This window comes from Rhinolophus sinicus, chromosome 14 (assembly GCF_057876585.1).
Source record: "Rhinolophus sinicus isolate RSI-liver-muscle chromosome 14, RSI-T2T, whole genome shotgun sequence".
Classification (NCBI taxonomy): Eukaryota; Metazoa; Chordata; class Mammalia; order Chiroptera; family Rhinolophidae; genus Rhinolophus; species Rhinolophus sinicus.
Window position 1 is genome coordinate 23,982,697 of NC_142514.1, and position 27,448 is coordinate 24,010,144.

Sequence of the window (27,448 nt, forward strand, 5' to 3'; positions counted from 1 at the left end):
CACAAAAGAAAATGCTCGAACATCTCAAAAACCTATGACATATGAGCAGTGTTTGTGGAGAACTGGCAGCATTCTCTTTCTTAATCTGAGAGGCAGTTATATGGGTACATTCACTCTTAGAGTTTCCAAATTTTTAATTCATGGAGCAGTACACTTAGGATTTGTGTGCTTTTCTGTATGTACATTATACACCAATAAAAAGATTACTTAAAATGAAATTTGGGTAAATAAGTAACATGTTGGTCCTTTTGTTGATCTAAAGAAAATTTAGAAACGTAATAATGATTACATGACTTTCAAAAAAACAACAGAACGGTAAACACATGTATATGCTGTCTGCAAGAGACTCACTTCAGATCGAAAGATACACATAGACTGAAAGTAAAGGGATCAAAAACAAAAATAAATTAAAATGATTACCTTTGGGGAAAAGGGTGAGAATAGGAGGGAAGGAATAGGAACAAAAATTAGACTACCCGTGGGCCATGGCAAGTGGCAGTTGGCCACAGTGATCTTGGGGTGTTTTGCAGAACGGCCACAGGCTCTGCACTGGCTCAAGAGCTGAATCTGCATTAACTTTGTAAAAACTACTGACCACACTGCTTGACTCCCTGGGACCCTGCCCCACTCAGCTAGAGCAGCACAGACGGGGATACTCTAGGCTCCCAGGCGTCGGCCCAGCCCCACAAGCTGCTGGAGGCTCATACAGCAGCAGGCAGCCAGCAACGGCCTGGGAAACTTTCAATGGAGGGCAGTCAACCCCAACTCGTCCTGCAGCCTCTCTTGGGCAGCCAGTCCTCATAGCCTGAGTGTCAATCCCACCAACTGATGTACCAAAAGCAATTAAGGCTCAACTACAACAGGATAATACACGCAACACTCACAAAGGACACTTCTGGATCCCATGCACAGGTGATCAGAGAGAATGCACCACTGGACCACACAGGACACATACTAAATAAGGCCACCCAGCAAAGACTGAGAGACATAAGAGAGCTACCTAATATATAGAAGCAAACACAGAGAGGCAGCCGGAATGAGGAAACAAAGGAACATGTCCCAAATAAAGAACAAGAGAAAACTCCAGAAAAAGAACTAAATGAAAGGGAGGCCACCAACATACCAGAGATAGAGTTTAAAATACTAGTTATAAGAATGATTAAGGAACTTAGTGACAATGTCAACAAAGAAATAGCAAGCAGAAAGAAGGACATAGGACCCATAAAAAAGAACCAGTCGGAAGTAAAGAATAAGATAACTAAAATGAAGACTGCACTAGAAGGAATCAACAGCAGATTAGATGAAGCAGAGGATCGAATCAGCGATTTAGAAGACAAGGTAGCAGAAAATACCTAATTGGAACAACAAAAAAAACAAGAAAAAAAAAATGAAGATAGTTTAAGGAACCTCTGGAAAAACATCGAGCATAAACATTTGCATCATAGGACTACCAGAAGGAGAAGAGAGACAGCAAGGAATTAAAAACCTATTTGAAGAAATAATAACTGAAAACTTTCCTAACCTGTCAAAGGAAATAGACACACAAGCCCAGGAAGTGCAGAGTCACAAACAAGATGAACCTAAACAGGCCCACACCAAGACACATCATAATTAAAATGCCAAAGGTTAAGGACAAAGAGAGAATCCAAAAAGCAGCAACAAAAAAAGTTAGTTACCTACAAGGGAGCTCCCTTAAGATTATCAGCTGATTTCTCAACAGAAATTTTGCAGGCCAGATGGGATTGGCACAAAATATTCAAAGTGATGAAAAGCAAGGGCCTACAACCAAGACTACTCTACCAGCAAAGCTATCATTTAAAATTGAAAGAGAGATAAAGAGCTTTCCAGACAAGAAAAAGCTAAAGGAATTCATTACCACCAAGCCATTATTACAAGAAATGTTAAAGGGACTACTTTAAAAAGAAGGGGGAAAAGAAACAAACAAAAAAAAGATCAAAATTATGAATAAAATGGCAATAACTATGTATCTATCAATAATCAGTTTAAATGTAAAAATGGATTAAATGCTCCAATCAAAAGACATAGGGTAGCTGAATAGATAAGAAAACAAAACCCATGCATATGCTGTCTACAAGAGACTTATTTCAGATGGAAAGGTACACAGACTGAAAGTAAAGAGATGGAAGATATTTCACTCAAATGGAAACGAGAAAAAACTGGGGTAGCAATACTCATGGTGGACAAAATAGACAATCTTGTTTCACAATCATGTAAATAATCAATATAATTTTAAAACAAATTAATTTTTAAGTAATAATAATCAATTTTAATAATCGAGATAATATACAGACACAATGTAAATTATTATATTGGTAACTTGAATGACTGAAAGCCATGCTGTGTGAATGTAAGATTTCCATGATTGGGCATGTCACGATCAGGGCAGACCCTGGTAATCTATCATAGATTTTTCCCACAGAGACTGGATTGCACCCCTGAATCCAACTCCACACAGCACTCTAGGCAGCGTTGGCACAGGAGTTAAAACTGGGTGCTTGCCATGCATATTCTATGATTGCATGTCTTGAAGAAGAATGGTCAAAGCAGTCACAAATCTGCCCAGATCACAAAACTCCTCATTTCACTAATGGCAAAAAGTGAGGCCAAGAGAGAAAGAGTGGCTTTCCCAAGGACACACCAGGAGTTTCATTTTCCCTCTGCTAAACTTCCACTTGGCCTTAGCATTCCATCCTAAAGAATGAAGTCCCCTGCTCTTCTGTCACCCTGTGCACCTGGGCGGAGGAGGCAGACAGAAGCAGTCGACTGTAACAGGCTCTCCAAGAACTCCTGGGTAAGAACATCACAACTTGCCCTGGCATCAAACCTGCTCCTGAATCCAGAGTTTTTCCCTTCCCTTAATAACCACGCCACTTTCTTCCCTAACCACCATCACAGAGACATTCTGCTGAATTACGATACTGATCCTGCCATTTCCCTGCTCAGAAATTTCCATGGCTTCCTATGTCCTCAGTCCTGACTCCCTAACCTGACATTCTAAATAGTTTGTGATCAGACCACAAACTGCCTTTTTCTTAATATCAGCTTATTGCCCGCTGTGAACTCCAGTTCAGTCTTATCTCCAGATCTTTGTCCATTCTGTTCCAACCACCTTGTCCTTTCACTGAGTCCCAGAGAGTGAAACTGGGACTCCTTAAAGTCTCCCTTACATGCTCTGGGATAAAGCTGACCCATGGGTTGCAGTCAAGAGACTCCAGCTGGAAGGAAAAAGGGCTCCTGGGCTGAAGCCAAGTCATACAGCTAAAGTGTTCTCTTGAGCATTCTCAACCTTCTTTATATAAAGAACCCTTTGAGAATCTGATTAAAACTATGGACCCCACTCCTAGTTAAACACACAAAAATACAACATTTTTCATTTAATGTCAAAACAAAAAGCAGGGAAGAAGAGAGCCCAGCTTAAGACTCCCGTTCCATGATGCTATATTGGCAGTCACCAATTACTCTGTGTTTATTACATGTCAGACATAAACACTACATCCATTATCATGCCCTCAATACCGCCATGAGGTAGGAACCATAACTGCCTCCACTTTACAGATGAAGAAGGCACAGAGAGATGGCCACAGAATTAGAATTCAAACCTAACTCTCTTGCTCTTAAACAGTTCGCCAAAGTTTTTGATCAGTACCAACTATATCAGAATTTCCTGGGCCACTCATTTGAACATGCAGATTCTCCAACCCCACACCAAGTCTAATGAATCAGAGCCTCTGGAGGTGGGGCCCAGGAATCCGCATTATTATTGAGAGCTCCAGTTGATTCTCAGGTACCTTAACGTTGAAGATTGCTGCACTTTAATGGACTGTCTGCCCCAATGCATGGTGGTTAAATATTCCAGTTATCACAGTTGTGTAACAAATTACCCCAAAATTTAGTGGCATAAAGCAATCACCATTTTATTTGGCTCCCAAATTGGCAGTTCATCAATTTGATAAGAATATCACTTCACCAGACTCTCTTGGTCAAAGCAGTCCCAAGCCCACCCAGATACAAGAGGGAAGGAATTAGAATCCACCACTTGATGGGGCATGACAAGGTCCCATTGTGCACAACCATATGCGATAGGAGCTAGGCTTGCAGCCATCTTTGCAAAGGGCAATTTGCCACTCAAAGCCTCTGCTCACATACAAAATCAGGTCAAATCAACCAGGCTGATTCAGCGTGCAGGCTGGAGAGATCAATGCTTAACATTCATCAAAGTCACTTTTTCAACAGACTTTTGCGTGCTTCATGGTTCACCCTTTCTGCTTTGGAGAGAGTTGTGGCAGTTGTACCACACCTCTCAGCAGCCACCCTCAGGAAGTGCCCTCAGTGACAACACTTTCTTGACAGCTCATAATCTCATGGACTAATAAAAAAAAAACATGTGTTCACCCAGCTTCCTTCTGCACTCAGGTGACATCACCTGGGGCATAGGGTAAATCCAATGGGAGACTCAGAAACAAAATGAAAAAAAGATTCAACAAGATGTCATGATTAGAGAGAATGTAATTGGTACAACATTTCCAAAGAGCAGCTTGGCCATATGTATCAAAATTTAAAACGTGCATATGCTTTGACCCACGATTCCCACTTCTAGGATTTAGCCCAAGGAGATAACAGCCCAAATACAAGAAGACATATGCATAAGCTGGTACACAGGGTGTTGTTTATAATAGTGAAAAATGGGTAACAACCTTCATGCCTACAAGTCAGTGACAGATTAGGCAAATAAATTGTAGCTCATTAACACTAATTTTCAAAGAATGAAGTAGACCTATATAGACTGATACAGAAAAATCCATAAGATATATGGGTAAATGGGAAAAAAAGTACTTGAACTATACATATCATAAATCACATTTAGAGGAGATCCAAGATGGTGGAGTACATAAATGCTGTACTTGCCTCATCCCATGAATACATCAAAATTGTAATTAAATTATAGAAAAATCAACCTGGAGAACCATCTGAAGTCAAGTTGAACAGAAGTTTTATAACTAAGGATATAAAGAAGCCACGTCAAGACTGGTAGGAGCAGCGGAGATGTGAAATGGTCTGGTCCCACACCCATGTGTGGCGGTTGAAAATCAGGAGAGCTATCTCAGCCACACACGTTCCCCATGAAGAAGTGAAGGACCCCAGTCGCCCACATCGGGCTCCCCAGCATGGAGTACTTGTGCCAGGAAAAGGAGCCCCCACAATTTCTGGCTGTGAAAAACGGGGGATTCTGACCATGTGGGTGGGATGAAAGGCTACAGGAAACCCAGACATCTGCTTAAAGGATCCGTACAGGTACTCACCCTGGGCTCGGCAGACTGACGGTGACTCCGGGAGTGTCGGAGACATATGGGGAGAGACTGAGTTGTGTAACTTCGGGCGAGCACTGGGGGACGGTCCCCATTTTCCCTGCGTGGGGCCCTACTTCCTCACAGCCGACAGGCAGGCGCCATCTTTCCTGTGTTGAGCCCGCCCCCACAGGCCAAATCTGAATCTGATTGGCCTGGTGAGCTCCGCTGCTCCACCCTGCTGACTCACTGAGACCCTGCCTCACCCAACTTGCATACTGCCAGAGGATTTATCAGTGGCTAAACCTGATAAAGATTTAGCCGGCAGGAGCTGGCAGGTGGCAGCAGGCCTTGAAGTGTCCTAGCTTTTTTCGGAGCTACCCCAGACCCAGTACTGGTGACAGCATCCTCAGTTCACAGCATGGCCTCTCCCACACGCCTTCAGGTACAGCACAGGCAGCGACCAACTGTAGATTGCTTTGTAGCTCCTCCTAGGTAGTCCCCCACCAGTCACAGGAAACAGCTGGCCTGGGCCTGCAGTGGAGCCCATCCAAAGAGGCCCCAGAACCAACATACTTAAAGGTTGGCTTCAGACCACAGCAGACCACCACCCAATTAGCCCCACAAGACTACAATAACTGAAATGAAGAATGTACTAAAAAGAATTACCAGCAAACTAGGTGAAGCAGAGGATTGAATCAGAGATTTGGGATACAAGGTAGCATAAAACACCCAATCAGAACAGCAAAAAGAAAAAAGAATACCAAAAAAAATGAGGATAGTTTAAGAGACCTCTGGGACAACATCAACCATAACATTTGCATCATAGGAGTAGCAGAAGGAGAAGAGAGAAAAAAAGGGATTGAGACCCTATTTGAGGAAATAATGACTGAAAACTTTCCTAAGCTGGTGAAGCAAATAGACATATAAGCCCAGGAAGCGCAGAGAGCCCCAAACAAGATGAACCCAAACAGGCCCACACCAAGACACATAATTAAAATGCCAAAGGTTAAAGACAAAGAGAGAGTCCTAAAAGCAGCAAGAGAAAAACAACTAGTAACTTATAATGGAATTTCCATAAGATTGTCAGCTTATTTCTCAACAGAAATTTTGCAGGCCAGAGGAATTGGTACAAAATATGTAAAGTGATGAAAAACAAGCACCTACAACCAAGGGTACTCTACCCAGCAAGCTATCATTTAAAATCCAAGAATAGATGAAGAGCTTCCCAGAGAAGAAAAAGCTAAAGGAGTTCATCAACAACACCCAACTAGTATTACAAGGAATGTTAGAGAGACTTCTTTAAGGAGGAAAAAAAGATAAAAAATGTGAATAATAAAATGGCAATAAGTACCTATGTATTAACAATTGCTTTCAATGTAAACGGATTAAGTACTTCAGTCAAAAACATACAGTGGCTGAATGGATAAGAAAACAAATCCTTTATATATGCTGCCTACAAGAGACTCACTTCAGATTGAGGCACCCAGATTGAAATTAAAGGGATGGAAAAAGTTATTTCTTGAAAATGGAAACAAACAAAAAAAACTTCTGGGGTAGCAATACTTACACCAGACAAAACAGACTTTAAAACAAAGGCTATAACAAGAAACAAAGAAGGACCCAGTAATCCCACTTTCTGGGATTTATCCAAAGAAACCCAAAACACTACTTCGAGGGGACATGTGCATCCATATGTTCATTGCAGCATTGTTTCCAATGGCAAAGATGTGGAGGCAGCCTGGGTGTTCGTCAACAGAAGAATGGAATATTGCTCGGCCAGGGAAGGAAATGGGTTCTTGCCATCTGCGTGGGCATGGATGGATCCGGGGTGTATTGTGCTGAGTGGAGTATGTCAGACAGAGAAAGACAGATGCAATGTGATTTCGCTTATATGTGGAATCTAAAGAACAAAATAAACAAACAAAACAGAAACAGACTCATAGATACAGAGAACATTTTAATGGTTGCCAGATGGGAGGGGGGTTGAGGAGGTGGGTGCAAAAGGGATTAAGAAGTACAAATTGGTTGTTACAAAGTAGTTATGGGAATGTAGGGTATAGCATAAGGATTATAGTCAATGATATTGTAATAACTACATATGTACAGTATCAGATGGGTACTAGATTTATCGGGTTGATAGGTGGGAAGGGAGTTGGGGGGAAGGGTGAAAAAGTTGAAGGGATTAAGAAGTACAAATTGGTAGTTACGAGATAGTCATGGGATGTAAAGTACAGCATAGGGAATATAATCAATAATATGGTAATAACTATGTACAGTGCCAGGTGGGTACTAGACTAGTCAGGGGGATCACTTCTTAAATTATATAAATGTCTAACCATATGCTGTACACCTGAAATTAATATAGATAATACTGAATTTTAACTGTAATTGAAAAATTTTAAAAGGTATGGGAAGGTGAAGGGCAATAAGCAGTCCAAATTTCCAGGTATAAAACAAATAAGTAATGTACAGCAGAAGAAATATAGTCAATAACATTGTGATAGCAGGTATGGTGCCAGATAGTTGCTAGACTTATCATGGTGATCACTTCTTTATGTGTATAAATGTTGAATAATTATTGTGTATACCTGAAACATATACTATTGTATGTTAGCTATATTTTAATAAAAATCTTAATAAATGATAAATAAATAAATCACATTTATATTAGGTTGGCACAAAAGTAATTGTAGTTTAGAAGGTTAAAAATAATTGCAAAGCTTTATTTACCGTGGCCAAGACATGGAAGCAACCAAAATGTCCTTCGATAGATGAATGGATAAAGAAGTTATGGTATATATACACAACGGAATACTATTCAGCGGTAAGAAAAGATGAAACAGGACCATTTGTGACAACATGGATGGATCTTGAGATTCTAATGCTAAGCGAAATAAGTCAGACAGAAAAAGCAGAGAACCATATGATTTCACTGACATGTGGTATATAAACCAAAAACAACAAAAGAACAAGACAAACAAATGAGAAACAAAAACTCATAGATACAGACAATAGTTTAGTGGTTACCAGAGGGTAAGGGGGGAGAGAGGTGGTAGATGAGGGTAAAGGGGATCAAATATATGGTGATGGAAGGAGAACTGATTCTGGGTGGTGAACACACAATGTGATTTATAGATGATGTAATACAGAATTGTACACCTGAAATCTATGTAACTTTACTAACAATTGTCACCTCAATAAACTTTAATTAAAAAAAAATGCAAGAACCGCAATTACTTTGCACCAACCTAATATAAAACTATGTGTGCTTCAGCCCAAAGAGAGATGGCTGGAAGAAGGTCCCTTGGGTGGTAGCATTTGGTGTGAATTTTGCTTTCTTCTGCATTGTTAAAATGTTGAATAATGATGATGAGGCTTCTATCTACTATGTGCTGTGGACTGTTGTCAATCCCTTACATATGTTAACTCACATTATCCTCATAAGAACCCTGTGAAGTGGATACTGTTATTATCTCCATTTTAGAGGACAGGAGGACTGAGGCACATAGAAGTCAAACAGTCCCACGGCCAGTAAGTGACAAAGGCAGAAGCAGTCAGGCTCCAGAAGACATGTTCTTAGCCACGATGCTATCCTGCCTCTCCATGGTGATTTGATACAGCATTTTTACCAAAACAACAAAGCCATTTTTTCAAGTCACCAAATTGGCCTTAAGATGTTTTAAGTTTCCAGAAGGAGCATCCACGGGTCCTTGCAGAGGATTTTCCTGCCCTTTTACTCAGCAGGATTACAGATAGAATTCCTACTGGGAGAAGTCCAAAGGACATGACAAGGTCTGCCCTAGGAAGCCCCATGGTGCAAACAGGATATGATGGAGACCCTATAGGAGGTTTATACTATTGGGTTGGAGTCTGGGACCCTTCAAGTCTGCAGCTGAACAATGGTCAAGAAAGAGACCCCTAGATCTGCAGACCCAAGCCACACCTCCTGCACCCAGCCCCCACACAAGACTAGAAAATCTTATGATAAAAAGCTGTTTCAAATGAGACCCCAATAACTAGAAAATGAGTTCAACGGATAGGTAGTATCAAGAGATGCAGGGGTCCCAGCCTGAGTCCGATGTCTGTGCATCCTTAGATTCAGGCAGGCCTGCAGGAGGGCGAGGCAGGCCCACCAGGAGCTGTGGCATGAAGAATGAAAGAAGTCTCCAGGGAAAACTCATCTAAAGGAAGAGACAACTGAGGCCCAGAGCTCGGTACAAAGGTGAGGGTGGAGGAGATTCTGAACACAGCGCTGCTGTGTCATCTGCTGCCCAGCACAACCCCAATGGCCTCTTGCCTAAAACCTGGTGGCCTCCATAAACACAAGTTGAAGTTTGAGGAGCTGTTTCTGTTTTACCTTCATGAGTTCCTGTAAGAAGTTGAGTCAGTAGCAGTCCCTCAGAGCCCTTAGCACACACAGTGGCACAGGGGTTGTGGCCCCTTCAGCCTAGGGGACACATCTGACACTTTGGGCTTCAAACGGGGCAGAAGGAAAATGGCAGACACTTGTGGTTGTCAAAAGTACATGAGGTGTCCTCGGGATGCCCAGAATGACTTGAGAAGGGATTTATGGTACAGGAGTTGCCTCAGGGCAGTGAAGGGTTAAGTTGCCCTGGGAGAATGTGTGGTGTGAGAAGCAGAGGGCCAAGTGCAAATCCTCAGACAGGAGAGAAAGACAAGGAGACTGGGTGAGCAATCCTTTATGTCCTGGGCCTGCTGTAAGGAGGAGGGGGTTGGGGTTCTTCCCTCCTCATTGTTCCCTCTACCACCACAGCCTCTACCCCCACCTCCTCCATGTTCAGAGTCTCTGTCCTCAGGTCACTTTCAATGCCCCCATCCATAGTTTTGGAACCCAAATCTGTGTCTGCCTTCCATCAGGAGTCCTGAAAAATCAGGTGGGGCTACCAAGTTGGAGGCAGGAGGGATCTTAATCTGGAAACTTTCTTTTTAAAGAGGAGCAATAAACAAATGGCTCTGCAGTCCGTCGGGATCGCCTTGGGTTGGGTTGGAGATTTAAAATGCATTTAAAGTTGAGAGACCTATAGACATGTCCTAACACGCTCCGCAAGCTGCTGCCTCTGTGACTTGCAGAATGGGGACCCAGAGGGCACAGGCAAGCACGTTCACCACACACAGATGGTCACACACACCCATAGGCACCCATCCCTAGAACATAGTCCTTCATAAGTGTGCACGTGTGTGCATGCATTCTCCCCAGACGGACACACATAGGTGCACAGTCCCCCAAGGAGATGTGCATACCTAGACCTGCACACACACTCGCATAGGAAGAGATGTGCAACCACATTTAACCCCCCTTTGTGATACACATACACACCTGCTGCATCCACACATGTACACACATTTGCACACAGTCACCCCACAAACATCCCCACACCTTCCCAATGCACACACACACAGATACATACACCCCACCTCCTTATTTATACACATATCACAGAGATAAACCCAGGCCCAGGCTCACCCTGGATCAGAGACAGACATTGTCATCCCACACACAGACACACACACACTCACACACACTGATCCCACCCACATCTACACATTCATACATGGATGTGTCTGCACATGCATACACACTTATCCAAAATAGGGACATCCGTATGCATACACACTCACCCCACACCAAACGTATGCCTTTACTTTACCCAAAGCAAAGATGTTCACAAACATGAACGCACACCCACCCACATGGAATGTGGATACATGTGCAGCCCACAGAGATGCAACGTAATCAAATAAATGGTCAGCATTCCTGCCGACGCCAACAACCATCTCAGTGACCACCCCACAGCCTGGACTCTGGATTTTTTTTTTTTGTTTCTCTTCTCATGAAAATGGTGCCACCATTTGCCCAGTGGCTGAGGCCAAAACCTGAGTATCACCCTTGATCCCATGATCTTTCTCACGCTCCACATCCAGGACATTTGTAAAGCCCATCATTTCTCTCATCTCCGAAGCTCCATGGCACCATCTCTCATCCGCACCACTGCTATAGCCCCCTCCCTGATGGCCTTGCTTCCACTGATGCCACCTACAACCCACCCTCCACTGGCAGCCTGGGGCAGAAGACTGTTTAGGGACTTCCATGGCATTTTAAATCAAATGCAGACTCCTTACCCAAGCCTACAAGTCTACGCGATCAGACCTCTGTCTCATGCCAGACCTCACCTTGCACACTCCCTCCCCACTCTCAGCACATTGGCCCCCTTTCGTGGTCTCAACCATGCCAATCCCTTCCTCCTTCAGGGTCGTTTTATATACCGCTCCCTCCACCAAGGAGGCTCCTTCCCTGGCTCTTTCTATGGCCTCTACTGAAATGTCACTTTCTCAGAGAGGTCTTCCCTGATTGTCCAAACAGGATACTCCTCATTATTCTCAACCCACTGTATCGTGTTTCCTGCATAGCACTTACCACCATAGCAATTTCTTTATGTTTACTGTCTGTCTTCCCGTCTAAGCCTGTGCTGTCCAATGGAGTAACCATAGGTGGCTATTTAAGTTCAAGTTTACTAAAATCAAATAAAACCAACATTCAGTTCCTCAGTTGTACAAGCCCCGTTTTACGTGCTCATTAGCCACATGTGGCTCGTGGCTACTCTACATAATCATGCATATTTCACAGAAGTGCTACGAGTACAAGAAAGAATGTATACAGAAGCTGTTGCATGATGTTCCCTTGCAGGGCGTGGCCTACCTGAACAGAAGTAGGACTCATTGATAACCTGCCAGCTATGCACAGAGTCTTGTGTGGAAACCTCAGTTTATTCCAGCAATGTCTGAAATTCTTTATAAATGCGTGTCCGGTCACTGTCCAGATGACCTAATGATTAACTAGGCTCTGAGACTGGCCTAGTGGTTGAAATTCTCAAGCAAAACAATCAGTGGTTGTGTCTCAGTAATTAGTTTATATGATACTGAAGGACTAGTACTCATACCAGTATTTTGCTAAAAGCAAGCTATGATTACCATGGAACCCCACACATGGTCCCCAGATGTTCTTCCATCCAAGGTGGGGCAGCGTCCATAACTGAGCTGCTTTGGTCCTTACGGTTTGAATCTCTCAAGGTAGGATGGTGGGTAAAAAGGTCCTGGCCAAAATAAATGATCAGAAAGGAAGGAGTAGGCCCCTTGAGGAAGCAGCTGGCTCAGGAGGAAAAAGGAGGGGCGATCAGAGGGGATTTAGCCATCAGGCAAAATACAGCATCATGCAGTAGTAAACTTACGAGTCTGATGCCAAAAAGCCTTGTCCAATCCCAGTCTGCTCCCTCATGGCTGGGTGACCTTGACCAAGTTACATGTCCTCTCTGTGCCCTTGTCTGTGAAGCAAGGATAACGATAATTACTTCAATGGGTTGTGTGGGGGGTAAATTAGTTCATATTTATAAAGTGCTCAGAATGGAGTCTGGCACGTGTTAAGTTCCATGTGAGTTGGTTAAATAAATTGGTGAAGAAAGCAGAGGAGTGCTCAGAATTAGGCCTGGGGGCTCTCCTCTCCCTACACTTGTGCCCTCTCTTCTCCCCTAAGCCCCTTATCAAACCTTCTTCCCATTTTCTTTAAAGTCTTCTGCACCCAACCATCCCCACTCCCCGCTCCAATTCTAGGAAGATTCCATCAGAGACCCAAAGTGGCATTGAAGGATATACAAGTGACCAAAATATGGGGAAAGACGCTCAAACAACTCATCCTCATTATTACCTGAGGTGTGGGACTGTGGGCATTAAAACTGCAATAAGAGATCTTGAATGGGTCTCACAGAGAGCCAAGAGGTGCTCAGAACCCTTTCTGAAGGAGTGTGCCTTTGTTCAATTGGAAATCTTAACATGACATATAACTCTCTAGGTAGGCTTCAGACATCCATGATTCTGACTTTTTAAAATACTGAAATAATATTGGTATACTAACAAAAATGGCCCGCATTTCAGTATTTAACAAGAATGCAGTATACCAGAACACCAGAATATTAAATTCTAAAAAGTCTTAGAATCCCCTTATCACTCCCAGATTTCCTGGTCAAGAGCTGTTCGGGAAGAGAACCCATGGCCTATCCACTGAGGCAGCGCCTCGATATTGTGAAGCCTGAGGCCAGGGATGTGTGGCAGTGCAGTGGGGAAGAAGGAGGAAGTCGAAAGAGCATAAATCCTTGAAAAAGACAGATGGGCATCCGGCCAGTGGTAGACAGCATACCAGCCCCCAAAGTTGTCCACATTTTAATCCCTAGGATTTGTGCATATTACCTTACAAGGCAAAAGATTTTGTAGATATGATTAAGTTAAGGCTCTTGAGGTGGAGGGATTATCCTGGATTATGTAATCATAAGGATCCTTATAAGAGGAAGGCGGGAGGATCAGAATCAGAGAAAAAGGGAAAAGAATGTGATGATGGAAGCAGAGGTTAGAGTGACACGAGGCCACAAGACAAGGAATGCGGGAAGCCTGTAGAAGCTGGAAAAGGCACGAAAACAGATTCTCTCTTAGAGCTTCTAGAAGGAATACAGCCTGCTCACCCATTTTAGACTCCTGACCTCTAGAACTGTAAGATAATAAAGTTGTTCTAAGCCACAAAGTTTGTGGTAATTTATCACAACAACAATAGGAAACTAATGCAGAATCCATAACAGATATGAGGGTGATTAATGTAACAAAGATGTATTGAAGCTTTACTATGTGCCAGGCACTGCTCTAGGCACTGGGAAGTCAGCCAAATCCACTCTCCTGGAGTTCCTCATTCTACTGGGAAGAGACAGACAATAAATAAGTAAACAGATGGATGATTAGTTAGAAGTACATGAAGAAAATAAGAAAGGGTGACATGATAGAAAGTTACTAGTTACTAGGGAGGAGCTATCTCAGGTTGAGTGGCCAGGGAAAACCTCTCTGAGCAGGTGGCTAGAATGATAAAGATCTAGCTAGGTAAAGATCTGGGAGAAGAGTATCTTAGACTGTATGATTTAACCTTTGCTCCATAACAAACCACTCCAAAACTTAATAGTTTAATACAATTTATTTGCTCCCAGTTCTGCAATTTTTGCAGAGCTCAGTGGAAACTCTGCTTTATGGAGCACCATTTGGGATGGTTGAACTGAGCCTAAAGGATATACTTCAATAGGATTCAACCATATGGCCCAGCAAGTTGATTTAGATGTCAGCTGGGAACTCACCTGGGGCTGTTAGCTAGGTGCGAAAATCAACCTCCACATAGAACGCCACAAGGCTGCTTGGGCTTCCTCACAATATGGCAACTGAGTCCCAAAAGGAAGAAAGCAGAAGTTGCCAGTCCAGAACTGGCACCGCGTCATTTCTACTACATTTGATTGGTCAAAGCAATCGTATCCCAGCCCAAATTCAAGGGGACAGAGAAACAGACTCCATCTCCGAGCGAGAGGAGGGATAAATAATCTGTGGTCCTCTTTAATCCACTACATATACCAAAGGCACTGTAGTTGCAAAAGCCCTGGGGTGGGAATGGCCTTGAGGACAGAAGTGTGGCTGGAGAAGAGTGAGCAAGTTAGCAAAGTGGAGAATGGTAGATAAGGTCAGATAGGAGGGCAGCTACCAGATTGGACAGGCCCTCCAAACCATGCTAATGAGTGTAGATACTATTCCAACACAATGGGGAACCACTGGAACAAGGAAGTGACATACCTGACTGAGGTTTTTTAAAATATCACTCGATGCTGAATGGAGAGGGGATGGAAACAGGTTATTGCAGTGGGAACATTCATTGAGGTAGAAAACAGGAGGGGGCACAGGGCTCAGTTTTTGTTGTTCATTTTTTCATTTTTTTTAGCAGTAATGGAAGAGAGAGAGGGAAGAGAGGATGATGGGTCAATTTTAGACTAGTTTGGGGAGCAACAGAGAGTGGCAGTTAAAAGCACAGGCCTTTGCCATTGCTAACTTGTGAACTTAAAAAGGTAACCTATCCTTTCATAAACTTAGTTTCCATTAAATGGGGATAATAATATCTATCATATAAAGTTATTGGGACAATTAAATGAGGTCATTAATTCATTCAACAAATGTATATTGAATACCAACTATGCACTTGAGAAAGAGTACAAATGACTCTATTTCCACAGAGTTTATAATCAAACTCAGAATGATACATAGAAAGAATTCAGTGTCTGACACATAATACTGCTCAGTAGCTATTTTTATTGCTGCATTTGAGGGGCTTATGGCACCCCCAGGTGTAGAGCTTCAACAGTCATTTGGGTATTCAGCCTGGCTATCTCAGGAGCAGCTCAACTGTCATTCACTGAACACCTACTATATGCACCAGACACTACAATAGGCTCTTCCATATCTGCTAACCTCTCTCACCTTCCCAAGAGTGGCACTATTAAGAAGTTGGCACCTCAGATGCCAGGCTGAATAATTTATACCAGGGACCCAAAGGGCTGATGTGTCCCACACAATTGAGCAGTTTGTCACCCCTGCTTCTTCTAGAACTCAGATTGTGGAAGGTACTTCCCGTGTGCCAGGCACTGTTCTAAACTTTACATATGTATTATCTCCCTATATCCTCACAACAGCCTTATGAAATAGGTTCTGTTGACATCCCCATATCACAGATGGGAACTCTGAGACCCAGCATCATAAAGCTCATAATCAGTAAATCTGGAATTTGAACGCAGGTAGGTTTACTCTATCCTACACTGCCACATAGCCATCATTTAGAATCCCCAAATCTAAGGATGGCAAGAGACCCTGTGGTCTTTCTTCCCTCTCGTGAGCAGCAGTCCTCTGTGGAGAGGGGTGTGGACGAAGGCAGCATGATGCTACAGGAAGAGAACCAGCTTGGGAGTCAGGTCAATACGGGGCCAGGACTGGCTCAACCACTTCCTAGCTGCACACCTTAGTGAAGAACCTTAGATTCACCTGGCCTCAGCTTCCTTTCAACAATACAGAGATCCTCATTCATTCATTCACTCACTCATTCATTCGACACAGAGGTATTGAGAGTCGTTTATGTGCCAGGAATCGTGCCATGAATGAGACACACAGTGTACCCTGTTCTCACGAATCCGACATTCTAGCTAGAAAGACAGATGAGAAAACAAATGGACAGACAGAAAAATGTCCAGCTCTAATGAGCGCCATAAAGGATATTAGCAAGGGGAAAAAGCAGGGGAGGGGACCTACTTTGAGGAACAAGAGTGGTCACCTGAAGGGTAAGAAGGAGCCAGCTATGCAGAGAGGAAGAGCAAGAGCAGCCGGGCTGCAGGGTGAGCACATGCAAGGAACCCAAAAGTTTGGGAACCAAAGGAGTGAGTCCCACAGGGCCAGCGTGCAGTGAAGGGATCATAGCAAAGGATGCCCGTCACTCTTCCAGGCTTGTCGTGAGCATGAGAGAGGATCGTGCCTGTACAGCAGTGGGCAATGGCACCTGACGTGTGGTAGACACTTAATAAATGTGAGTTTTCTTTCTCCGTCCCGAGTGGGTGCTCTGGGTGCAGAGACAGGCTCCTTCTTGAGGACAACATTCAAGCCACAAAGCCCTGATGGCTCCTCGGAGTCCCCGAGCTGCAAGACAGTTTGCTACCATTCAAGTGCGCACTTCCTCCCATTGTCTAATTATTCCTAATTGGAAGAAAAATTGTTTGGCAAGTCAGCTGGCATCTCCTCGGCTCCGGTGTCCTAGCAACCCAGCTCTCAGGGGTGACACCGGAGAGGAGGCGGTTTGCCACATCCGCAGTGCAGGGAGCGCCAAGTAAGGGCGGGCGCCAGCACTGCGCCCCCAGACTGGCGTCTCTCCTCTCTGCTGCACCCAGTCCACACACGCACACACACGCACGCGTGTCCACGCACACACTCCGCGGAGGCCGCCAGCGCTCGGCCCTCCCTAAAACGTAACCTCAGCCTTTCTGGAAAGCAGAAGGTGTCTCAGAAATAGATTTCTAATTTTCCAGCCACCTGCTCGGCTGAAAGATATTCTGGAGTTTATAATTACTTTTCAGGCACTTAACTAGAGTCTCGTTTCTAGGGCAACTTGATGCATCTCTTAATATGTTTGTGGAGAAATCGCACCTTCCAGCTCAGCCAGGGTGACCTGAGAGTGTCCCAGCCAGGCCCAGGAGAAGGAACTGCCTCCCAGGGTCAGGCTTTTTAAGAATAGTCATACTGATCTCGAGGGGTTTGGGGAAAGAGAAAAGGAATTATGTGGGGACAGCTCCTGGCACAGGCTACGGGAAGTTCTCTGAGAATATTTAGCTGCGGTAGTAACAGTTCTAATGAAAACAGATGGTATGGCCTCCACCTTCTGGGAACATGTAGTTTAAGGGCCAGGCCTCAGATGCAGAAACAACCTTGGTCACCTGAGTTTGTTGTCTGGACCAGGGTTCAAACCCCAACCATGCTATTTCCTATCTGCTTGATAATGGCAAGTTGTTCACCATCTCTATGCCTCAGTCTCCCCTCCTGGGAAGTACAGATACATAATGATGGTACCCACTTCAGAGGGTTGTGATGGGACTTTAAATAAGTTAATTCATGGAAAGTGCTTGGCATGGTACCTAGCGCATAGCGAGCACTGAGTAAGTGTTCTATTACTGTTACTATCGACAAATCACAGAACAGCCTCCCCAGAGCCAAGAAAGTCCTATGTGGGCTACAGGAGACAGAGATGGCTTCAGGGAGCTTACAAACTAGAGCAGAGGTCTCCCAGGAGAGGAAAACTACAGACATATTGTAACTTCTATTTGTATTTTGATCTCATTCTTTTCAATTTATATTTTGTGTGTATCTTATGATGGGTATATTTTATAAATAAATATATACTGAGCATGCCAAAAATGTATACACCTTGTATTCATCTTTTGTTATCAGTCTATATTGAGTGTTACAATTTTACTACAGTTTTTTCTTTTTAAAATGCGTATTTTTTTTTTTTTTTTGGCACTCTATTGAGGGGCCTCACTCAAGAAAATTTTAAGGACAGGGGAACATAATTCAAAAAAGGGTAGGAGATGGCTATAAAGAAGAATGAAATCGGGGGTGGCCGGATGGCTCAGCTGGTTAGAGCGTGAACTCTCAACAAGGTTGCCGGTTCAATTCCCACATGAGATGGTGGGCTGCGCCCCCTGCAACTAAAGATTGAAAATGGCGAATGGACGTGGAGCTGAGCTGCGCCCTCCACAACTAGATTGAAGGACAACGACTTGGAGCTGATGGGCCCTGGAGAAACACACTGTTGCTCAATATTCCCCAATAAAATTTAAAAAAAAGAAGAAGAATGAAATCTTACCATTTGCTACTATATGGATGGACCTAGAGAACATTATGCTAAGTGAAATAAGTCAGTCGGAGACAGACAAATATCATACAATCTCACTTATATGTGGAATCTAAAGATCTAAATAAAGGAGCAAAGTAAACAGAAATAGTCTCGGAGATATAGAGGAAAAACTGATGGTTGCTAGAAGGGAGGGGGGTGGGGATGAGGGTGAAAGGGAAGGGATTAGACAGCATAAATTGGTAACTACAATATTGCCAAGGGGATATGAAAGACAGTTGGAGGAATATAATCAACAATGTTGTAAAGATTTTGTAGGGTGTCAGATGGGCACATGTCTTATTAGAGAGACCACTTCATGGACTGTATAGATGCCTGATCACTGCACTGTACACCTGAAGCTGAAGCTGAATAATACTGAATGTCAACTATAGTTTAATACATATACAGTCACAAGATGTGGAGTACAGCATAGGGAATAGAGTCAATGGAATTGTAACAGCTTTATACGATGTCAAAGGGGTAGTAGATTGGGGGAGAGGGGTTATCACTTTGTGAGGGGTGAAATGTCTAACTATTGCATTGTTTTGTACACCTGAAACTAATACATTTAAAAAAGGGGGGGTAGGAGAGAGGGAGTAAAACAAAGTGTTTCAAATGGAGAGTGCCCTAGGGGTCATTCGGCCAACCTTCACCCACAGACCCCCTGTCTGTGTGGGGACACACAGACGGGGGTCTCACTTAACTCAGGTTCACACCAGAAACAAGGTGCCAATGCCCTGAGAGCTCCAAAAAGAGCTCAAGAAGCCAGAGCTGCAAAACTCAACAGGAGACAAGAGACCCACGGGCAACGTAGTCAGGAAAGCTTCCTGGAGGAGGGCACAGGAGCCAACCTTTGAGTGGAAGAGCAAGGTCCCATCCAGGCAAACCCTGAACAGAAAAGAGGAGCCATTGCTTCTAAAGCCTCCCACATCGGGTTCCCCAAGGGTCATGACATGGGGTGAACACTCCCACCAGGACTGATTTAAACATCAGGGCATTTACACATTTCCTGCATCTGTAAGAATCCAGTGCAAGCGGACACACCCTGGAGGGGCTGTCCCCCAGGTCCTGGCCAGTTGATCCTGGTGCCTGCTCACTCTCCTCCAGGTCAGCTCCTCAGTCTCCCTTCCTCTGCATTGGTGCTGTCTGCCTGTCTTTTGGGAGCAGTCTCTCTCTCTCTCTCTCTCTCTCTCTCTCTCTCTCTCTCTCTCTCTCTCTCTCTCTCGGTATCTGGTCATTCTCCAACCTGGGGTGAGGGACCAGGGAGGGGTCTCCTTCCTGGATCTGTGTTTCTGGATCTCTATCTCTCCCCAGCTCTTCTTACATGTGCCTCAGTCTCAGCCCCCTCAGTACCTCTGCCTCGGAGCATGTCTGTGGGTCTGTTTAGCTGTCTATCACCTCTCTGGGCTTCTCTCTCTCTCTCTCTCTCTCTCTCTCTCTCTCTCTTTTTGTCTGTGTGTGTGTGTGTGTGTGTGCGTGCGTGTGTGTGTGTGTGTGTGTGTGTGTGTGACTGGGATGGGGGCCATGTCATCTGGGTTTCTCTGTCTCAGATTCTGTCTGTCTGTCTGCCTGTCTGTCCATCTGTCTGCTTTTCCGTTTGACTTCTCTCTGGGCCTCCCTCTAGGTCCGTCTTTCTCAAAGTATAGCCCTGGATCCAGTACCATAACTTTGGGAATTTGGTAGACATGCCCATTCTCGGCCCCACCTCCGCAAAGATTCCCCCTCCACCAAATTCCATCAGGTGCCTCTGGGCTCTTTTTCAGCTAGGCCTTGATTTCCATGTTCCTCTCTGCATTATCCAATTTTAGCAAGAATCCTGCTAAGAAGTCAGTTTAGCCAAAATGTCCCACCTTCAACATCTCAATATCCAATCAGTTCCTCACCCTCTAGACCAGGGATGTCCAAGCTTTTTTCAATGTTTTTTCCCAAGGGCCATATGCGGTAAAATACACAAACAGCCGGGCCACTCACTCGAGGTGAAGTACGTATTGCCTCACCTGGTTTATTTAAGTAAACTAAATATATTTTTGGAATTTGCTGCGGGCCAATTAACAATGGATTGCAGACCGCAGTTGGCCCGCGGGCTGCAGTTGTGACACTCCTGCTCTAGACCATCCCCAGGTGATGTGTGGTCGCCCTGGCCAGCCTTCAGCAGGAATCCCACCAGGTCGATTTAGCCAGAACCCCTCTTACCCCTGATGCTTCTTCTCAGTGACTTTCCATCCACTGACCCCCACCACGCCGCTTGGCTATAAGTTCCCACTTGGCCAAGTGTTCGGAGGTGAGCCTAACCTCTCCCTCACTCCAAAATCCCATTGCAGTGGTCCTGTACTTGTTGTGATAGCCTTCCCTCCCTGGCCCCGCCCTTGAATAAAGTCTTCCTTACAGTGCCTTAACAAACATCACAGGGTTTTTTTTGTGTGTGTTTTTGCTTTTTTAATACCCCAGACAGACTGAATCTGAAACTCTAAGAGAGGGGCCTAGCATTCTGTGTTTCTATAAGCCCTTCCAAGTGGCCAGGAGCTTCTGCAGGTCAAGTTCAAGCATTAACCCAATCTCTTTCTGGCTTTCTTGGAAGGTGGGGATAGAAAGGGGCCCCTTGTTCTAGGCCTCGGCTGTCGCTATGTCACTCTCCCTATAGGTCTGTGTCCGTCTGTCACACCGAGGCCACTGGACAGAAGGCAGCTGCATCCCCATGAGAGCACTTCACTTGCTGTCCCCTGTCCCGAACAGCTCAGACACATACACAGAGTGGACAGCTGAGAAAAGGAGATCAGCTTAATTAGAAGCACAGAGCAGCTTGTTGACTGCCCACAAAGTCTGGGAAGGCTGCTGTGAATTAATTGGGAAACAGCCACTGCTTCCGCTGCTGGAGATGGTCACAAGGCTATGGTCTGGTCGCCTATTACAGGGCTCTCCCCTCCGGCCACACACAGAATCAGCTGGGTGCTTTTAAAGCGTCCTACATGCTCGGTACTATTCCCAGAGATTCTGATTCAGTTAGTCTGAGCTGAAGCCCAGGTATCAGTGTATTTTAAACACCACCTGGGTAAATCTAGTGTGTAGCAGAGAACAAAGTCCTAATACAACCCTCATAACCCCCTTAAAGATGGAGATTAGTGTCCCCCTTTTACAGATGGAGCAACTGAGGCTCAGAGAGGGAAAGTGCTGGACCAAAGTCACATAACTAAAAGTGTCATAGCCAGGGTTTGCGCCCAGAGCTGTGGTCCATGTTCTTTCTCTCACTCTGTGCTACCCATTTTGCAAGTAACGCTGTCATTCTGCATGGTTCACTCATTCTTGGTCTTCCAGACTGGCTGTATGTTGCACACTCCAGCCAATCCAACGGCACCTCCTTCCCACTCAAACCCAGTTCTCTGTGGCTCTGAAGGCATTGGCCCTGGGCAACCAACTGTATGCCTCAAAAACAGCTGACCTATTACAGGACACCCTCCCTTACCCCCCCCCCACCCCAGTAAGTGAACTCTCTTCCTTGGGCTGTTTGCGAGATTTTTATTTCCCCACAAGGGAGTTTCCTTCCTGAAAACCCCCAGGATGCCTTCCTACATCCCCACCACCTGTAAACAGTCTTCCCCAGGCCCTGCCCAGAATCTGACCACAGACTTCAGGTTATGTAAGGCTGGTGTTTGCTCTCTGGAGTCCCGACAGGCTCACTGCGAGAGTCAGCACTCGGTGCTTTGCAGCCACACACAGACAGTAGCACAACTGCCTGACAGCAGTTTCCCAGACTCCACCACGGCAGTGTCCAGTCCATAGGAGCGACCCCAGACCTGCAGGGGCTGGGGCTGCAGCCCCCTCAAGCTCAAAATGTCTTTGAAGTCTCATATTTTCTCTTTAAAACCCAGGCGAACTTTCTATTCTACTACATGATGTGTCAGGATTTGTTTCAATAAAAAAATAATGCCTATTGATTGAATTTTGACAAGGAAGATGTATTACTTTTGTAATGTAAAATATTCACTTAATAAGTAAATATAAGGCTTCTAATCCCTTATCATCAGGTAAATGTGATGACCCAGGGAGATGCCAGGTTTACTCTGTGGCTTTATGAGTTCTCAACACACCTAGGGTGTCCTCAGGGGCATCCATGATGCATACATTCTTTCTTTCTCTCATTCAACAAATATTTTTTGGAGGGCCTCCGGTGTCCCACGCATGGGCCTAGAGTCTGGGGATATGAGTAAAAGAGAAATGTTCCCTACCTCCAGGGAACTTCCAGTCTACTATGATGTTAACACACACACACACACACACACACACACACACACACACACACACATAAAAGTATAACTTCTAATAAATGCACTTTATGGAAAGGAAAGGATGCACTGAGAATAATTGGGGTACCAACAGTGTTTCCAAGGAAGTAACATTTAAACTGAGACATAAAAGATGAATAGGAGTTTGGCCAGGTAAAAGCAAGCAGGGGGAGAATGTTCCAGACATAGGTAATAGCCAATGTGAAGAGAGAAAGGAGACAACCCCAAACCTTTCTAGAGTCTCGGAGATGAATTCTTCATCATCTGCAGCAAGAGCTTAAAGGAGCCACCCTCCTCCCTGACCCCTGGGAGGCAGCCAGGTGCTATGCCAGACCCAGTCCAACTACAGCCTCCTGGCACAAGACCACCTGTGATCACACAACCAGCCTCCAGCTCAACACTGGCCCTGAAGGAGAACCTGGAGCCAGGTAGGGTGAGGGCAGGTGGAACCCAGAGATTCAGCCCTGGGTGGGAAAGCATAGGACTATGGTCAATTCTAGGACTGTGGTCAATTCTAGATCAGGGCCAAGTCCAGATGAATCCTCCAGGACTTTTCCACTTCTTCCCTGATGTCTGGCAACAGCACCTTTGGGGCACCATGGTGCCAGCTGCCATTCTGAGTCAGGCCTGACCAGACCTTCCACCTGGTGTCAAGGTCAACACCTTGATACCACTTGTGCTCCAGTTGAGGGTCCCTGGCACCTGGCCCTGATTTGCAGCCCTGACACCCTTCCTGGCAAGCCAGTCCATGGACAATGGGGGTCTGGGTTGGACCCATGTCCTGAGCCCTCTGCCACCACGGCAGTGGCATTCTCATTCTGGGGTCCAACACCACCACGCTGTTCCCCAGGAATCCTCCCACCACCTGCCTAGTGGCCTGGCCGATTCCTTGTACACCCTGGCCTTCACCAACCTCGACTATTGCCACAGCTTCCTGTCTGGACTTTCAGCTTCCATCATCCTTCCTCCTGTAGCCAGAGTGACCTTTCTAAAACCACATGTCTGATGTATTGCTTCTCTTCTTCAAACATTTCGGTGAACTTCCCCCTGTCCTTAGGTAAAGTCCAAGCTCCCTCATAAAGGTAGAACAAGTTTGTACCCCCCATCCAAACCCCCCCGTCCCTCCACACACACACACACTCATCTTCCAGAAAAAACACCTGTAGACACCCTAAATCTTTAGCCTGAGCATCCCTCCACCCAATCCAGCAGAGCTGGAGCTGGAGCTGGCAGCAGAGACCATTTCTCCACTCTGCCAAAGGCTGCAGAGGCTGGGGAGCTACAGTCAAGCCTGGACCTCTGCTGCCTCTCAGAGGCTGAATGGAGTAGCACAGGCAGGTGAGCTAGTCTTGCAGCAACCCAGAGGCAGAGCCCATCTCCCCAGGACTCATCAATGGTGAGCAAGATCCAGTTAAGGGTGGGGCCAAAAGCAAGGGCTTTAATCAGCGGTGACAGTGTCAGGATCCAGCCTAATGGGCCCAAACACCCTTCCATTATGCATTTGTCATAATACTTTGTAAATTACCTGTTCCTATATCTGGCTCCATCCCTAGACCCTATAATCTGAGGCTCCCGCCCACAACATAATCCCATGGCCTTCAATCGTCCAGCCTCTGCAGCCTGACATCCCCTCACTATTTCCCCGCCTCTTCCCAAACCCCTGGGTCCTTAGGAACCATCCCAGGACAACCACCTCTATGACAGCTTCAGCCTCTCCACATATACCCCCTCCACCACCTGCCCCAAATGGCTCCTGCTTCTCCTACCAGTGAATGATTTGATCACTCACTCATTCATTCATTCATTCATTCACTAAATACTGAGAGACTCATATGTGTCTGGCTCTGTGCTAGACCCTGCAGTGATAGCAGTGAAATGACAGACAAGATGTCCATCTCATGGAGTTTACCTTCTAGTTGGGCAGACGAACAATCAGATAAATGAACAAGGTAGTCTCAGGTAGGGACATGCTGAGGGATGTGTTAGAAAACACTAGGAGGATGGCAGCACAGAGAGAAACTGGTGGTCAAAGATGGCCTCTCTGAAGCCAGGTGTGATGGCTTTACAATATATCCACAAATTCTTTTAAAATGTGTCCACTGCCTTCAAAAAGTGGAACCTAATTTTCCTCCCCATAAGCCCCTTAGGGAAGGCTGTATTTAGTGATACACTTCTAAGGAAAAGAACGCAGCAGACATTATGGTATGTTGACCATGTATGACTTCCAAGATAGGGCATACAGGGCATTGTGGATTCCTCCTGACTCTCGTCTCTCTTACGGGTCACTCACTCTAGGGGAAAGTCAAATGCCATGTCATGACAATCAAGCAGCACCGTAGAGAAGCCCACATAGCTGGAAGCTGAGGCCTTCTGCCAATAGCCAAGTGAGCGTACCATCTTGGAAGTGGATCCTCCAGTCTCAGGCAAGCCTTCAGATGACTGCAGCCCATGCCAACATCTCAACTGCAGCCACATGAGAGACCCTGAGCCAAAACTACCTGGCTAAGCCACTCAGGGCCAATTCACCCACTAGACACAGTTGACACGCTGCCCAGGGCCCATAATACTTTTAGGAACCACAAAGATATTTTAATTTCTGTTAAAATTAGGAAAAAGAAATTTGAGGTTAAAAAGTGTTTTAATATCCATCTTTATATCAACACAATCATAAAATATAATTTTTACATTATTTTAAGAAGGAAGGGGCCAAAAAAGGCAAAAGTGCCTACGTCCTATAAAAGTCATAATGTGGTCCTGAAGCTGCTCTTGAATTCCTGACCCATGGTGTCTTTGAGATAATAAATATTTGTTATTTTAAGCTACTAATTTTGGGGGTAATTTGTTACATGGCAAGACAGCACTAATACACTGGCCTTGTGAAGATTAGAGGGCAGAGGACTGTACATAAGGAAGAGCAAATACAGAGGCCCGGGGGTAGAATTAATCTTGGCATGTTCAAAATGAACAGAAGAAAAGTTGCTTACCCTCTTTAAGCCTCAGTTTTCTCATCTGTAAAATGGGGGTAATGATCATCACAGCTCCTCATTGTTGTTTGGATTAAATGAATAGTATCTGACACAAAGCTTCCTTATGGCCTCTCTTCCTCCTCCCACATCTTGCTTGGACCTGATATCTGAAGGCCTGAGCCAACTTCTTACCAACTGTCTCAGTCTTCTCCTGCCCCTGATCTCCACCAATGCACCCAGCTGCTGGGGGCCCAGAGAGGCTTCTAGACAGGATTCTGAGCTGGGAGAAATAGGTGTTCTACAGATGAGGATGGAAGAAGGAGCTCAAATTTTGCAGCTCTCCCCTAAAATCACTGCGTTCCCTGCCCTTCTCCCACTTGCTAACTTACCCAGATTCAGGCAAGAGTCTCCTGCAATCCTAGAAGATTCCTGATGCTCAGACAAGCCCTTCATTTCCACTAAGAGCCATCAATTGCCCACACATGCACCTGTGCTCTGCTGAGGCCCTGTGAGAGCATAAGGGCCAAAGCAGGGCCGTTGCCCAAGGTCTCAGCCAGTGTGTGGGGGGTGGGGGGAGGTCAAAATTATTACGCACACACACACACACACCCATACCCTCCCGGATCCTGAAGGCTGAATTCTCACTTTCCTTAGGCTGAGTCCTTCACACAGGATCACAGACAGGTTAGGAGTGAGATTGCTGGAGTCAACAGTCCATGCACTGGCTGGGTGCAGCAGACATGGTCTTCACGGCTTGCCACACTCACTTCCCCTGCCAAGTAGACGCACCATATTCTACCATGGAAATAATCATAATAATCAGTCGAAGGAGGGTGCTTCCTCTGCACCAGGCCGTGTCGTAAGACCTATCTGCGCACTCAGTCCTCACAGCAACCCCAGGAAGCGTGTACCATTATTACTTCAATGATGAATTGAGAGCACAGAAAGGTGAAATGACTTGCCCAAGATCACACAGGGAGGAAGTGGGGATTCAAACCCAAGCAATCCATTAACAGAATGCAGACTGAGCCATATTGGCCTGCATGCCCTGCCCATCCAGGCCACAGCTGCTTGGACCCAAGCTTGGGTGGCCAGTCCATAGGAGGAGGAACTGAGCCAATCAGTTGTTCCTTCTGCACAGAGGCCAGAAAGAGAAGCTGGCATCACCACCAAGTACCGGGGACAGAACAACCTTCAGGGCCAGGTGTCAGAGAGGACAGAGCAGCAATGCAGACAAGAGCCAAGATGAGATGACCAAGCAGCCACAGGGAGAAGGGACTGGAGGCGACCTCAATCCTGCCAGCTCCCGAGTTCCAGGCTGCTGGAGGCCTGCTGGTCCAGCGGCTCCTGTCCTCATACAATAAGTCCCCTTCATGGATTGAGCTTGAAAAAGTCTCCCATCCTGTCTATCAGAAGAGCTCTGGACAGAACATGCTGTGTGACCTTGGACAAGTTACCTAACCTCTCTGAGCCTAAGACTACTCCAGGCAATGGAATTTTGTGAGAATTCAAGTAGATACTATATGTGAAGCAGCTTAGGAAGCTTCTAGCACATAATAGGTGTGAGGTAAATGGTACATACAGATTGTCAGGATA